At 34.7% G+C, this 14,194-nt stretch overlaps 1 protein-coding gene across 1 annotated transcript in view; it reads left to right on the forward strand.

Moving 5' to 3' along the window:
- The window catches only part of LOC149422101 (uncharacterized), a 592,400-nt gene that overhangs the window by 253,078 nt on the left and 325,128 nt on the right, over positions 1–14,194 (forward strand). The window lies entirely within an intron of this gene.

Below are 14,194 nucleotides of genomic sequence, written 5' to 3' on the forward strand. Positions count from 1 at the left end.
CTCAATTTAATAATGTACCCAATGTTAACAATCGCATTCTCGATTTGATATTCTCAAATAAAGATGATGTAAATGTTTACGAATCTCCTGAGTTTATTGTCCCCACAGATAAACACCATCCTACACTTATAATTTCTATACTCTCCACTGGAAATGATAATCTTAAAATCTCAAGAATTTGTTATAATTTTAAAAATGCAGATTACAATAAAGTTAATGAGGCACTGTCTAACATTGACTGGATAAGTCTTAATGAAGGTGATATTGATTACAATACTGACTATTTTTACTCGCACCTCAATAATGTAATTTCAAATAATATTCGTCTTACCCAACATAAAGAATCAAAGTATCTAATATGGTTCACTAAGGAATTAATTCACTTGATAAATTGTAAAAAGAATCTCATAAAATCTATAAAGAAAATAGATCTGTACCTAATTATATTAAATTTAAAATTGTCAGGAAAGCTTGCAAAAATTTTGCCTAAAATTAGTTATAAAATTATATAATGGAAGTGGAAAATACAATAAATCATGACGTAAAACTTTTCTGAAAACACGTAAAGTCTATGAAAAAAATGAAGTCTGGATCCCCGGAACTATGAATCATAAACAAAGGAGTTCTAGCAACATAAAAGAAATTGTTGACATGTTTGCCGATTTCTTTAAAGATGCGTTTGAACCTGACATTTCAGATGAACAAATTCCGGAATTTAATTCCGATATAAACTTGCAATTGTCTAATTTAAATATTAACATCACCGACATTACAAATTACCTTAAAACACTTGAATCCAAATTAAGTTCCGGGCCGGATCAAATTCCACCCATTTTGATTAAAAACTGTGCAGATAGCTTATCCATTCCGTTGTTCATATTATTTAATAAGTCTCTGTCAGCGGTAAATTACCCAAAACTTTGGAAAAAAATTACTTAGCTCCAATACTTAAATGCGGGGATAAATCTGCAGTTGACAATTATCGTCCAATTTGTATCCAATCATCGATACCCAAGATTTTTGAAAAATTAATTCTTCTACAGATAAACCCCAGCGTGAAATCCATCATTACAACTTTCCAACATGGTTTTGTTTCAAGCAGATAAACCTTAACCAATCTATCCCTGTACGAAAATTATATAACAAACGCACTTGCTAATAGACAACAAGTCGATTCTATATATACTGATTTCAGCAAAGCGTTTGATAAGGTTTGCCAAAAAATTCTTGTTAACAAACTGGCGAAAATTGGCATAACCGGTAATGTATTATCCTGGTTTAAGAATTATCTGTCTAATCGAGAGCTTACTGTCTGCATTAAAGGTCAACTGTCCTACACTTTTAAAGCTACAAGCGGCGTACCCCAGGGTCACATCTAGGACCCATTATTTTTATTTATAAATGAAGTTACAAATGTATTTACACATGTCTTTATTTTGATGTTCGCAGATGATATGAAAATTTACCGAATTATTGACAATATTAATGACTGCTTATTATTACAATCAAATCTCATTAGCTTTTCTGATTGGTGTATCCTAAATAAATTAACCCTTAATGTAAAAAAGTGTCAAGTCATGAGATTTTATAGGAAGAAAAACCCATTGATTTTCACATACTGTATGAATAATCAAGTCTTAGTATCTGTACCCGAAATAAAAGACCTGGGGATAATATTTGACACCAAATTAACATTTATCTCCCACATTAACAATATAACCACTAAAGCGATGCAAATTTTGGGTTTCATATTAAGAACTTAAAAAGATTTCAAAAATTTAAAAACCTTAAAAATATTGTATTCATCCATTGTCAGAAGCCATTTAGAATTCAACTCAACCATTTGGAATCCATTTTACAATATTCATGAAAAATCTATCGAGCGAATCCAACATAAATTTTTACGATACATAAATTATAGATTAGGTATTCCTATTGAAAACATTAACTACACCCCACTGTTGAAAGTCATGGGCCTTGCAACATTAAAAGAAAGAAGAATATTTTCTGATCTATTTTTTCTTTATAAAATTGTTAATAACATGTTTGACTCTCCTGAACTCCTTAGGCTGATTGACTTTCATGTGCCTAGTAGAACGGTTCATTAGAAGGTACCTTACCATTATAACATTGCAGGTACGAAAGCAGAAATAAGTTCAGTAATGAACCGACTGCACAGTGCAGGGAATAAATATAACATGAACACTAAGGGTACGGAATGTCTATCAGCCTATAAAAACATTGTTATTAAATCTGTATGTCTATCTTGATAGCTTTGTAATGTTTATAATTTTCAATGTATCTAAAGTTATAGGAATGTGCATCCTATAGTTTACTATGTTTGTTGCTTTTAGGTTATAAATATTTAATATTTTTATTTACTGTCTGATTATATCAAATGTATTTTAATTGTATCATTTGTAAAAAGCCCTAATTGGGCATATACAAACAAATAAATATTACAGTATATTCAAATAACTTAGATGCTATTTATAATCTTAGGGAAATCAACATTGGAAATTTAAACTCTTTAGATGATAATGTAGTAGAATTAGCTAACTTACTTCATAATAATACAAACAGATATATAGATGTAGAGCCAACAGTTAGACAAAAATTACATACGTCAAAGAAATTATCTAAATTAATTTCTTAATTAAATAATATAATTTTACCAAAAAATAATATTTGACCACATTAGTTTTTTAGATCTTCATACAATAGTATATTCTAGTGCTATCACTATATTTAATAAGTGATGAATTAAATTATCGTCCTATGATGATAGATCATATAGTTATAATAAACCAGAATGGCAGATTTGATTAGAAAATGATATAGTATTTTTAAGAAGTAACATAGCTAGAGTAATAGAATATAAAAATGTAAATAGAAGTAGGAATATTTTGAGACATGTAGGTGAAGTTGGGAGAAAATTTGGTTATAACATTGATAGCAATAATAATGAAAATATAATCAATGATTTATTGGATTTATTAAAACAAAAATTTGGTGTAAAAGCTAGTAGATTAAAAATATATAAATATACGGATAGTAAAAAATATAATAATAGATTTCCAGAAAATATAAAAAAAAAATTTATTCTAAACTTGACGATACACAAAATATTATTACAAATAATAATATTCCGTTACCATCTGAATCAGATATGTGCGATTTTTGGACTAAAATTTGGAGTAAAGATATAAAACATACCGAGTCAAGTCCCTGGATAGAAAATGAAGAACTCAATTGTTCAGACATGGAACAAATGAGTTTTTCTAATATATCGGTTGAATTGTTAGCCAAAATTATTAAAAATACTCATAATTGGAAAGCCACGCGTTGCGATTGGATACGTACTTTTCGGTATAAACGTCTGACTACTTTACATCCTCCTTTAGCAAAAAATCTTTCAAAATTTGTTAGACAACCTCAACATATTAAAAGAGAAAATATTAATAATCCCTCTCAGTATAGACCCATTACATGTTTACCGACAATTTACAAAATATTAACCTCTTTTAGATGATTAGAATGAACACTCATTTAGATGAAAACAATATTTTATCTGAACAGCAAAAAGGTTGTCCAAGAAAACATATGGGATGTAAAGAACAATTAGTAATTGATTCTGTAATTCTAAAACAGATTCAAACTTAAAGTGTAATTTACATACTTGCTGTATGACTACCAAAAGGCTTTCGATAGTGTCCCGCACTCGTGGCTTATAATAATATTGAGTATTTAAAAGTATTAAATATATATAAAATTAACCCCATTATTATTATTAGCTTTTTGGAAAATATTATGTCCTTTTGGAATACCAATTTACTTAATACCGGGAATTAAATAGTAATACCGGGCATTTCAATTAAAAGAGGGATTTTTCAAGGAGACTCCAAGAATAATACGAAAGCTATTCTAATTAATGAACAAACAAATATAATTCTTTCACCCCTACTAGATATCTTCAAACCTAGTGCAAATATGAGTGCACTATGAAGTACTTAATTATGCTATTAAAATAACCCTATGAATCGTTTGGGAATAACTAACATAAAGACATTCAGTCAAATTTAAACATTACACTAATTGGGGAAACTTTACTGGGGTAATAACCATTAATAATTTCTAACATTTTACTCAGAAATCAATTAAGAAATCAGTAATTGAAATTAAAATACCTACCTAGAAATAATATAAATGTATCGTCTTTAAGTGGGCTACCCACAGTTTGATAATGCCTTCAGAGGGCGAAACAGCTGTCACGCGTAATAATAATTACACAGCAGAACTTGTTTAAAAATAAACTGTTTTTATAAACCCAATAACAATATTATTGAATATATAAAAAATAAAATGGAGTTCTACAAAATTAAACTTAATAACAATAAATAGCAGATAGAAACATTACACCTTTAAATTAATACGACGAGAATGCCAAAATTTTTATAAATCCCAACCAGAAATTATTAGATTCCTGGTCAAATGAAATGTTACAAACAAAACACAAATTTTCGGAAACCAAATGGTTGAGTATTGGAGAGTTAAGCGAGGAAATAGAAGGATTTATGCTTGCCATTCAGGATAGAGTCATTTTAATACTAAAAATTATATGAAGCAAAGATACAAATATACAAAAGAAGAGAAAAGATACAAATCAAGATTGAATCCATTGTGGAAATATTACTCATTGTTGAGGATCGTGTCTACCACTTCAATTTCCATTGTGGAAATATTCCACTCATTTTCTTCAAAATGGATCATGAGCATACTAAGGTAGTCGAAAATACGACATTTAAAAAATATGGATGGTTTGTAAAAATATGGTGGTAAAAATATAGATGGTTTGTAACAATATGGTTAAAAAATTCAGTAAATTATATTATATTATATGCGTTCAACTACTTATGGTAAAGTCAAAATGCTATTGACTTGCCTACCAATGGACAAAGGACAATGGACAATATCAGCAGGAACATAACACGTCATTCGGTTTAATTGTTGGCAGATGAATCATTTAAATGCGTTAAAGATCGACGATTAATTTCATTCATTTAATATATATTTCCAGCTAATAATAAAAACTAATTTCAAAAACACTCTAATATAATAAAACTTCCTCCTTATCCTGGCGCTTGTAAACTTAGATTGTTAATTGATATTTATGTAAAATGTTTAAATATATAAATTTAATATATTTTTATTTTCCGACTTTATGTCCGGGTTAAATCTTCACCACAGGAAAAACTAAACCCTTCCACACACTTTTCCACAAATGATCATCTAGTCAATCCACGTTATGCAAGTGCATTATATAAACATAATAAATACAAAATAATACAAAAACAACACGTCAAATCACCAGAGATCAAATGTGAAAATAATTCACCGACTTCAGATATTTTCATATGAGAGGGTTCGGCTCGGTAGAACTTCTAATTGGACCTATCAATCTTACTGATCCCTCAATATAAATACATAAAATAATCTTTTAAAATCCTACATATATTATATTTAAAATGACTGATTTTTGCATTTTTATGTATAAATTCTTTGACAGATCTAATACGCCTAAATTTTGATTGAGAGATTGAAAATTGAAGTGGTGGACACGATCCTCAACAATGAGAAAACAGTGGTGGAGGTGATCCTCACAGAAACCTGAGAAATATTTCCACAGTGGAAATTGAAGTAGTGGACGCGATCAAGAAGAAAAAACAAGAACTCATGAAGAATGTTTTCTCAGAATACATTATTAATAACAATTATAGGTGAGATCTCGTGCGACGAAAGAACTTATTTCTGTGTGCCTTTTTATAAATGATGTGAAATAATATTACCAACTCGTAAAGTGTTAATTGTCTTTTATTTTTAATAAGAATTTTTAAATCCTTATAATCAGCAGTCCGCATCTTGTGTCTACCAATTTGTTAGCGTAATAAAGTTGTAGTTGCCTTTTTAGCACTTTTCCCAATAGTCGTGTGCAGGGCTACATGCTCGTATATATTATATATCTGTGCTGGTTTTTTTGAAGCTTATTCAATTTTTTTTTTGATTGATTTTCTAGATTCTTATGTTCCATGAAGTGGTGAATCATTTAAATTTACTGAATTTACAGTTAATGTTCTTAATACAAATAGAACAGCGTCATATGCGCCTCACAATTTTTACCTCATAAGGGTTTATTTAAATATTACCTGGCTTTTATAGACTTAGAGGCCTTGTATTTTCTCGGTAGGGAAAAAAATTGTTACCTAAAAACCCTACTAAAATTACATATATTATTCAGCATCAGCGCCAGCAGCGACCTACAGCGGCCATATACTACATACGTGTCTGTTTGTGTTGTGTTGGGATCGGGGAGGAGTTTCGGCTGCGTCCTATTGTTGGAATCCTTCCGCATTTGCCTTTGGGAGTAAGGGAAACCGCAGTAAACCTTACCCAGGAAGGAGCGGCCGATAGTCAACTTGAAACATATACGGCCTTCAGTAACATCGGTATATGATGTCCTGCATTTTGTGGTGTGTGTGTGTGTGTGTGTGTGTGTGTCTGTTTTTATGTTAATATATACTTATGGAAAGATAGAAAATAAACATACATATACATACAAATTATAAAATATTATATAAATATATAAATAAATATATAAACATTATATATTTAGGAAGGAAGTCGGGAGTTTAGGAAATACCTACTGCTCGCTATTCGTCCGCGTCTGATTCTGGTTCGTACCATATGTGGTCATGGTCCATGAGGATGTGTTTAGGTAGTCTATGTGAGTATCTGAATGTCAGGTCGCTCGGTGCATTGTATTGTCCTATGTCTCGTATGAGTGTGTTTTTAGACGTAAGACGTGTTCGGGAAGCTTGATCGTGTATGAATGTACTTCTTTGAGAGGAATGTGTGTGTCTTGTGCTGTTTGAAGAATCTCTGTGAGAGTGCTTGTAGCTGCGTCGATTTCTTGGGGCGAGCGCAGAGTTGAATTCGTTCGTTGACTTCTTTTTTGAATCCTTCCCAGTCTGCATCCTTTTAATTGCGCTGTTTTCTGGGGGTCCTTGAAGTTGTGCCTCCTATAGTAAAGCTCACGGGCAGGTGGTCCGATGACAGCTCGTCTAGCGTGCGCAGTGGAGATATTGTCTTTAAATTTTTCTCGAGTACGATATCCAATGTACTCGGATATCTAGAGTGCTGCGAGTAGTGAGTAGGTCTGTCGGGCGCCATTATCGAATAGGTATTTGTCTGCATGTGTGTAAAGAGCGTATTTCCGTTCGCATTACCTCTGTAGTTATTCCAGTAGTTGTGTTTGGCGTTCAAATCGCCTCCGATCACAACAATTGGTCCCAGATTGAGAAATTTATTGAGGTCTTCTCTCACTAGGTTTCTTTGGGAGCAGTATACAGCGATGATGGTGTGCGCTCTACCCTCTATGGTGACTTCGATAATCGTGGCTTCTGCGTGCTTCAACTTCGGAGTGGGGGTTCTTGTGGATGTCATAGATTGTCGAACGAATATTGCGGTTCCTCCACCTGATCTTTCCTGTCGGTCGTCTCGATAAATCTCGAAGCCTGGCACTCTCAGCGGTACGCTTGGATTCAAGTGGGATTCTGATAAGAGAATAATGTCGGTGTTTAATTCGTTTGCCAGGGCGAGCAGTTCGTCTGTCTTGTAGCGCACGCTAAATGCGTTCCATACGAGGACTTTCACCATCTCGGTAATAGACATCGAGGGTCTCTAGAAGCTCCATCAGGACGACGAGCTTATCTGCCCTTGATGTGCAGCGGTCGAGCTGCGATCGCATCCTCAGGAGGCCTTGGAGCAGGGCCATAATGTCCAGGTTGTCCTCTGAGGAGGTGGACGCGCGCACGGGCTCCTGGTGTGGGCGGGGCTGGGGGCGGGGCTGTAGGGGCTGCGCGGACTCGCGCTGCTGTTGGGCGGGGGCGGTGCCTCCGGCTACGTCGGCCCATGTGCGTCCATCCGTCCTCGGCTGAGGAGGTGGCCTGCTGGGGTTCTGTTCTGCCGGCGGGCGTTGGGCCCTTCTGGCAAGGCGCTGCTGTAATGAGGCGACGTACGCTACCCGCTTGGGGCAGCCTCGGTAGTTGGCGGGATGCGGGCCTGAGCAGTTGCAGCATGCGGCGGGCTCGTATCTCGTCTTTTTGGGGCATTCTGCCGAAGCATGCTCCAGTAAGCATTTAACACACCTTGCTGTGTGTGAACAGTTTTGGGACCCATGCCCGAAGTCTTGGCACCTGTAGCACTGGGTGCCGTGCTGAAGATGATTGCTCCTGTGCTTCTGGAGTCGAATGCGGCAGTGGCATAGGTATTTGACCGCGCGCAGCTGTCTCATGTTAACTTCCTTATTGAAGTGTGCGAGGTACAAAGGATACTCAATTGAGGCGGTCATCTTAACCACCTTCACAGCTGGGAATCCCTGAGATTCGAGGTCCGCCGCGATGTCTTCCACTTCTACGAGCGGCAGGCCCTTGATTACCTTTTTCATTTTTTCGGCTTCGGCCGTGAACGTGCGGAAGCCGCGAGCCTCCGCTCGCAGCCCGTTGTTAAGGGCGCGATAGTCCTCAATCGTGCGCACGAAGATGTTGGCCGTGCCGCCCCTGTTTTACTTAAAAGTAAAAAGCTTGCCAGTCCCCAGATGTCCTTGGACCGTGGCTGTTATCTGGGAATGCGTCATGCTCCCCAGGGTCATCACCACCGGGGGAACGCGGTCTCACATGCGGGGAAGAAAGTATGATTAGTGTTGGCATGCTCGGGCAACTCTTGGAATCAGTTGCCACACTGGAGCGGTTGTGGTCCCCGTGGGGACATAGGTTGACAATGTTGTGAAATCTAAATTTTAGTATGTAAGAAGTAAATAATATTGTAGTAGTCATAGAAAATAATATATTAGGTATAAGATGTAAACTTTTATAACTAAATAAAATATACATAAAAAAAAAAATGTCCGTGACTTTGGGCGAAGAGATCGTAATTTAAAAAATAAAATAATTTCAACCCTTTTTTATAAATATGTGACTTGTCTCAGGCAATTAAACTTCTTAAACCGTATCAATTTGGAAATTGAAATTCTTCCTTTCATGCATTTAAAATATGTGGAAATGTTTTCAACATTTTTTACCGAGCTACTAGAATGTTAGCATTTCACTTGATGTACTACAAATTTCCTCACTTACCGTAATTAAAGCACTCTGCAATAAGGTTTTGAGGTTCGCCTCCCCCACAAGCAGTTGAAGTTGCGAACTGTGGATTTCCATGCATTTCTCGGGTTACGTTGCCAACTTTACGTTTGTCTGTTCTCTCGCCACAGCACAATGTGTCGTGTGTCGCGTATCGCGTTAGGTTTGACTGAAGCGACATCAGCTAATTGGTTTACGTTTGCTTGTGACTTGATGCATTTTAAACTGAAGTAGAATTGGAAATTAACTTTTACACTATGTCGTCTAAATCGGGAATTGCAAAACGGCAGTTTTACACGGTGCATTTTTTCAACCAGTTTCACTATAGTTCGCCTTTTCACTAAGATTCAGGATGAAAAAAAAACGCGTTCTGTTTTGGAACAGTTTAAGATGGAGGATATTATTTGACACCCTTCGTCCGCATTCGTTTTTTTGTTCATTTTATTTATGAAACAAAACAACGAAGTTAAATTTTAAGCATAAACAATAATTATTCATATGTTCTAGACTAATAAAGTTCCTTTATATTTAGCTATTGTTTAGTATTTGACAAAAAATATACTGTAAGGAATTTAAAAATGTTCTAAAACATGCAAAGACCGATAGTAGTAATACTGTTTTTGCATGATTATAACAATAACATGAACTACGAGATAGTATTATTTCACGTTATCAGTTTAGTGAGCTGAATTTTATATGTTTTTTTAAGTTACAGTTGAAAATGTGTACGTATCTCTAGAGGCATTGTTGAGTTTTACAGATACGTCACATTAAAGAGTTTTGCGCATAATATCTGTGGAAATGTTATATGTTTTCGGTTGATTTTTTTGATGATTTGTGACAGTATTGTTTTCATGTGATCTTTGATTATGTTCAAAGTGCTGCAATTTTTGGTGATTTAGTTGACTTGTTGACGGCAATGCATGTGATCATTGATTATTAAGTGTTGCCATTTTTCGATGATTACCTACTGTTCAGGATCTCAACTTCACTCTCCTGACAGAGCAATCCGGCGTGGTACCACCAGATTCCAAAGGGAAGTGTGACTGGAGTAACTCTTCAATAATAACTCCAGCTCTTGAATATTGGTCTTTATTTAAGGGCCCACTATTCGAATTTCATCCAATTTCCGACATATTTTCCTTAAAAGTTTGAAGTTTTTAAGCTCTTAAAAAAATATATGTTATTCTTTAAGATAGTATCTATTTGTTCCAAAAGCCGAAACGGTAATTATTTGAAATTCCCTCGATAGAATGTCACGTCCGAAGTCCCGTCTGATGAGCATGGACCCTTGTCAATCACCAGGGCTATTATGGGGCTAAAGCAAGCAGGCATAATGTGTAAAAAACATTGAAGAACCTTGTTCATGTTGTCACGTCTGATGAGCAGGTTACGCCGGGTAGAGATTCGTCAGATGGAGTGCGCGAGGCCATCCTCAATTAATCAGCATCCATTGAACGTTTAACGGAACAATGATGATTCATCTTTGTGTCACCTCGACAGCATGCTTGGTAATCCAGTGTAATCTCCAAGGAATTACGCTTCACAAATAAAACCATTTTTTACTTTCAAACAAACGATTGTATATTTTCATCTCTTCAAGCCACAACACTCGAACAAGCACAGGCCGATCTCACACAGGAGTCGAAACGTTGGTTTTATGTTTTGTAAATTTAAACGGAAAGTCTCAGAAGGATAAGTTCAAGGTATCCGCGCGATCTTTTTCTCAAAATTTCAATCTCCATTTTTTCTCGCCTAACGCCACGCGCACCGCGGAATCGTCGTCCCTCGTATTGTTCCCGTATTGTCCCGATCTGAATCTACCCGCGTTATTTTTGCTCTCCCGTCCAACCGCTCGCAGGGCAGCCACCCGAAAAAACTCTCAACAAAACAATAATCGGGCACTACCCTGGCAATCCAAACTTGCACAATTCTTTGACGTTACAAGAAATAAATCGCAAAGTATGCTCCGAAAAATATTATAAACACGTTTATTTCTGTTATTTTACAAGTTATATGTATGAAAAAAATCACAATGCTTCTTTTAATGCTACTCAATAGACCCCAAAAGTGATTTTTGCTATTTTTGAAATACGCCGTGATTTATTAAACATTTTCACAACTGTCGCTTACGCCTATTGCTTTTAAATCATATTTATTATAGCGCGCTCGCTCCGACTTGAAGATTAATCTATCTTTCTTTGAAAAGTTCATTCGCCAACTCGAGGGCTTTGGGGGCAGACGTGTTGTTCAACGTTCTCTGATCTACAGACGTGCGATTACGTGCAAATATTTGAATCTATAAAGATAATTTTTACGCGTGTAAAGTTTATGAGTTAATAAATATTGTTTTTTCAAAGATGGGAAATACACGAAAGATATCCCGTATTTCAAAGAAAAAATGATATCTCATAAAATTATATCCTATCTAATAGGTGAGAAGAAAAAAATACAATTTTTGATTTATAAGCTTATATTTATTATAAACGATAATTTACTATAAAAATTAATAATTCATATTTTTATTTATGTATTGTGTAGTAAAAAGTTTTTTTTTTTTTTTCAGAATAGGTACCTTGGGAAATAAAACTAATTCCAATGCATTATAAATTACGGGGTAAATTTTTATTAATTTAGTTTTCTTGTTGAGGAATACCTATACGATCGTGATTTACCTATTTGTGAATTAACTTTCTACGTACACAAATACACACGTCACTTTACATCTGCTCTAATGATTCACACTGCAACGATGTCCGAAATATAATATAATATGTAATAATAATATATGGGCCATCTGTTTCAAATAACAATACTCGAACGTGGAATCCAGAAAAATAATAAACATGCGAGCGAATGAAGCTATTGAAAGTTCTGAAACTGTGGGGAATTTAATTTAGTTCAGTGATGTTATTTTTTTATGTCGGAAGGAGGCCCTGAAGAAAATAATTTCTCTCAGAGCCTGTGTCATCTTTGAGAATGCTGTATAGAGGGTATTTTCTGAGGAGGAGGGAGTGAACCTGTCCTGAATGTCAACTGTACAATTTCTACCCAGAATTGACTTTATTGTACGTTTTTTGACTAACCGTACCTAGGTGTTCTATTTTCAATAAACTCTTTAATTATTTTTCAGATGTGAAATCTATACTCCGCTACAGAATGTTTTGCCCGAGTCTTGTAAAGATGTTAAAGCACGGAGGTAATAATAAAATCATTTGAGCCCATTACTGTTATTTAAAAGGTCACTTGAAGTGCAGTACTTTATAACTCTGACAATAATAGCTTTTGAATTGTTGATTGAACACTTCATTGTAACTGTTGCTGAAGTGTAAATCTACATACAGTGTATTGACTCTGTTTGACATGTTCTCAGTATCTTGTTTATGCGATCGAATAGGTGACAAATCACCTTTCTGATGAGCAGTATCCTTTGTGTGGTTATCATCTTTCGCTGATGTAAAGGATACTTGGTCGTTCACATCAGCGAATAATCTTTTGGAGTGGATAATTTGGTGCACATTCTTTGGAAGTAAATAATTGCGACACTTTTTCGATGATTTACTTCGGATGTGGTTTCTTTTGGATTAACTTATAAGTACTACTGTCGCCAACCAATATAAGTTGCATGTATCAAATCATACGATTCAACGGAAGTTTTGATCAAGTTCATTAATTTTTGTACCATCCGTGGTCTTTAGGCAAAGCACATTGGTTCTCAGTTGCACAAATGCAACAATATTTACTTGTAGGTTTAAAAATTCTCCAAATTTTCTGTCAATAATTGCTGCTGCACATAAGAGGGCTGTATAATTTAATCTATATGTATGATCACTTCGCGATCACCGCCACTCCATCCTGCAGAAAACCTTCTTCAATAGCAGATTGACGCTCTTGCTCCACTGTGACTTCCACTGCGAGTAATGCATATTTCTTTCACTCTCTTGACATATATTTGCTTTATTATAATGTTTTTGGTACACCGGGGATAAGTCGACAGCCGTCAAAAACTCAGACAGTTGAGCAAGCCCAATTCCTTCAGTCATCCCCGATGCTGCTGCTACATTGATGTCCATGGTATTTTTAGGCTTTTGGTCGCATGTGTTGACTATAAATTTGTCGCCACATTTTACATTCAAAGTTTATTTTGGACTTAAGGTCAGATCTGGGCTCAGATTTGACAATAACTTTTCCAAATCCGCGTCTAAATGGAGAATGGTCCGATATGGATTGCAGTTGGTTGATAAAAAAAGAAGGTGTCGATGGTGCATCTTTATTCTCCTTATTCCGACCGCTTTTTTGTGAGAGTAGGTGCATCATTAAAAATATATGTTGGAATGTAATTTTATGATTCATACATGTTTTATTACTCTCATAATTATTGAATTGTTTAAATGAATAAATAAATCATTACAAAACTGTCTTCTGATTTATATTTAAATCCTTGAGACACTAATGGCCCACACCCTGATAAAAAAGCTTAAAAATGTATAAATTATCTTCATAATACAAAATATGATAAGTATAAAAAACGTATACATCTATATAATTTATATAAATGTACAAAAGTAGATAATATATATATATTTTTTATACAATATGTCCGGGGTTTAAATGTGCAAGGAAGGTGATTCTACATGATAGTACAATTAAAAAAGACGATTTTTTGAAATTTTAACGTTTTAAGCTAGTTTTCGGATAAAAAATTTTAATTGATTGTATAGAAAAAAGTATATTAAGGAAAAAAAAATGAAATTTCTCCTCCTCCTTGAAACCTCCTGAAGTTTTTGAACTTTACCCCCGGACACCCTGTATAGATAAACTTATATATATTGATTTTATAAAATTATATTTTTTTACATATTACACATTATTATAAAATTAAAAAAAATAATAATTTATGGATTCTGAAATACCCCACAGTTTGACTTCCTTTGTATTGTGCCATTCTGCTGTTGGCAGCTGACACGAGTTGATCTTATTTCACGTTTGTAAAAGTAGAT

Source organism: Hesperophylax consimilis, chromosome 7, assembly GCF_061612785.1.
Source record: "Hesperophylax consimilis isolate HC1 chromosome 7, BYU_Hcon_1.0, whole genome shotgun sequence".
Classification (NCBI taxonomy): domain Eukaryota; kingdom Metazoa; phylum Arthropoda; class Insecta; order Trichoptera; family Limnephilidae; genus Hesperophylax; species Hesperophylax consimilis.